Here is a 3,557-nt window from a genome sequence, read left to right as displayed (position 1 = left end):
AAAAAAAAAAAAAAAAAGAAAGAGAAAAGAAAAACAAAAACAAAAAAAGTCAGAGGGATCCAAGCCAGGACTGTAAGGTGGATGCCTAATGATTTCCCATGAAAACTCTCACAGAATTGTCTTTTGTCTGATGAGAGCAATGAGCAGGAGCATTATTGTGGAGAAGGTCTCTGATGAAGCTTTCCTGGGTGGCTTTCTGCTAAAGCTTTGGCTAACTTTCTCAAAATACCCTCATAATAAGCAGATGTTGTTGTTTGCCCTCCAGAAAGTCAACAAGCAAAATGCCCTGAGCATCCCAAAAGACGGTTGCCATGACCTTTGCTCTGGACCAGTCTGCTTGTGCTTTGACTGGTCCACTTCTACCTCTTGGTAGCCATTGGCACGATTGTGGTTTGTCTTCAAGATTGTACTGCTAAAACCATGTTTCATCTCCTTGTGCAATTCTTTGAAGAAATGCTTCAGGATCCTGATCTTACCTGTTTAAAATTGCCATGGAAAGCTCCACTCTTGTCTGCACCTGATCTGGGTGCAATGATTTTTACACTCATTGAGTGTAGAGTTTGCTCAACATTATTTTTTCAGTCAGAATTGTATAAGTTGAACCAATTGAGATGTCTATAGTGTTGGTTATTGCTTCTGCTAATTGCTCTCCTCTTCAATTGGGGCACAAACAAGATTATTTTTTTTTCTTGTAAATGATGTGGATGGTCTGCCACTGTAGGGTTCATCTTCAGCATCATCTGGTCCCTTCTTAAAATGAGCTATCCACTTGTAAACTGCTGATTTCTTTGCAGAATTGTAAGACATCAATGATTTCATCATTCATCCCAAGCTTCACCATAAATTTGATGTTTTTCTTTCAATCTTAGCAAAATTTATGTTGCTCTGGTAGAGGCTCTTTTCAAACTAATGTTTTAGCTTCCTTAGTGCCTCAAAGTAGATCCTGTTTAGACATATTATAACAACTGAGTATGAGTTTATTTTGGTGAAAAAAATTGAAATTCATGCATAGTTTTTCATAATATGCATTTTCCATGAATTTTTAAAAGATTCCATGCACTGACAGATGGCAGTAGTGGGAACCAATTGATGGTAAGACCAGACACAGTTACCTCTTGGGTATATCAAACAATGATTACTTATTTAAAGGATGCGGAAGAAAAATTAGCATAGGATGCACAGTGGAGAGATCAGCAGAAACGCATAGGTTGGCGGCCCCAAAGCTCACCAGCAAATGCATGGTTGTGAATGATAATGTCTGAGTGAGTGAAGTGCATGCTATACCTTTGTAAGATAACAGTTTCTCTCTAGCCCAGCCTTATATACAGAAGGGTGGAGCTGGCTGCATGAGACCACATCATCTGAGTCAGGTAGGAGCTTTGCAGTACACAAATTGTAGGGTACAGGACATTGAGGTATAAAAGTTTTTTTACCTTCAAGCTGTTCAGATGGTTACAGCCTAGTTTGAGGACATCCTTGAATTCAAGCTGCAGTATCATCAGTGATTCCCTGATGTCTCAGGGTAGGAGGGTAGCATGCGGACTTGTGTGGGCTAGTCCTGCGAGCCCCAGAACCTCAACACAAGCCTTGGAAAGACTGAGGAAAGTGGAAAGGGAGAGTCCTAAGAATGGCAAAGTCAGTGTGGTAGGGACTCAGAAGAGAAGTTAACTCAAAGAAACTTAATTTACAAAAGTTTGAAATGCTGTCTTCAAAATTTTAAATGCAGTATTTTATACCTTAGCTGCCAATTGGTAAAACCCAGGGAACTTTAAAAAACACTGATGCCAGGGTCTCACCCTCAGAGATTCTTTCTGGTTTATTGGTCGGGGTTGCTGGTCTGATGCAGGCTCCAGCATGAGGGTTGCATATAGCTCCCAAGGTGATCCTGAAGCCCTGGGCGGTGATTCCTACCGAAGCCGGAAGTCATGATATTCTCTTATCAGTAGTAACCCTTAGGAAGCTTGCTGGAGAAGGAAGTTTGAGACAAAAGAGCTCTCCCTTCTAGTGTTTTACCTCAAGTCCTTCAGAAAAATACAAGTTACTGTCCTAGAAAAAAGTGTTCCAGTGCCTCTTAAATGCTAATAGAAGAAAAGAGATTCTAAAAATACTACTTCGTGCACAGCCCGTTTTGTTATGATCAAAAGTTTTAAGTTGCATTTGTTGGAACAGAATCCCATGGACAAAAAGGATCCCACAGTAACTCCAGACCCTTGATTGTCTTGAAGGGTTAACCTGAGTAACTGCACTGCCGGACCTTAAGATGTAGCTGTGGACTGCATGCTGTGCAAGAGGCAGCAGAGAGAAAATAGCAGCCACTATCCTGTTAAATTAAACTCCACGGAGCTATTCTCCAGCATTCTCAGAGAAGGTTAGAGCCATTTCGTGCCTGCCATCTGTTAGGCTGCTGATGGTATCATTACTTCTTTGTGCCGGTGCCAGGATAAACTTTTAGATCCGATGACAAAGGAGAAAATGCAAACTTGTCCAGTTGCATGTTTTTGTTTTCCCATTTTGAGTTCAGGTGTCTCCCTACATTTGAAAACTCATCAATTGTTCAAACTTTAAAATTACTGCACTGCCAGTTTCTTCAGTGGTTTGTAGGGAAATTATTTTCTGGACTGAAGCCCCTTCTTTCATTTGTGTTTGTTTAAGAATGCAGTCATTAGTCTTGTGGAAACCAAAGTCATTCTTGGTCAATCAGAGAAAAAAACAAAAACCAATTCCCTGGGCCTCAGGACAGGAGGCTTACAGAAAGCAGACAGGAAGGGTTTAACGAATGAATCACCCCAAAATATAGTTATTGTAAATGGCGACAGGATATGAGGTGAGGAGAGGGAGAAAGAAATGGAGAACCCTACCAAGGTCATAGCTGTCACTGATTAGATGAGGGTGACTGAGGAAAACCTCTATTGTCTGATATTTTCTTTCACAAATGACATTTTAGAGAATTGGAGAATGTAGCATGGAGGTCTATGGTGTTCAATTCAATCCCGCCCCCCGAACCCTGCACCCAACATATCTTTAGGTATGGCAAAAAAGAGTTTAATGACGCTTTTCTGCTAGTTTCTTGGTGATTGGACATAAAGCCCTTAAAAAACTTAGAGTCGCATTAGTGGCACTCGATGGCCACAATTTCAAATTATGGTTTCAGATTGCATTAAGCAGTATGCATCAGATTACAATTGGACCTATTCCAGTATGGAAAGTAGTCTTTCTGTATGTGTGAACTCAGAAGCTAGCATTGTAACTTGTTTCTTTAGGTGTTAATTGTTCTGTCAAGTGCTATGAGAATCGTTTCTTCTTGGAAAAATAAATGCTAACAATGTTTTTTGAGCCTTATTAAAGGAAAGGGTTTTGCAGAGAAGTATTGGGGAAGAGCGAGGAGTCAGCTAGACATGTAGTTTTCTGCTGGTCTACCTCTGAAACCTCTTTCTGGGGGGTTTCTCTTAGGGATCTGCAGTCATCTCTGTGAGGGGCGTGTTAAGTCACAAGATAGACTGACAAAAACTCTTCTTTTTTGAGATGGAGTTTCACTCTTGTCACCCAGGCTGGAGCGC

The sequence above is a fragment of the Mandrillus leucophaeus genome, unplaced genomic scaffold (genome assembly GCF_000951045.1).
Source record: "Mandrillus leucophaeus isolate KB7577 unplaced genomic scaffold, Mleu.le_1.0 Scaffold663, whole genome shotgun sequence".
NCBI lineage: Eukaryota > Metazoa > Chordata > Mammalia > Primates > Cercopithecidae > Mandrillus > Mandrillus leucophaeus.
Note: the sequence above shows the minus strand (reverse complement) of the source record.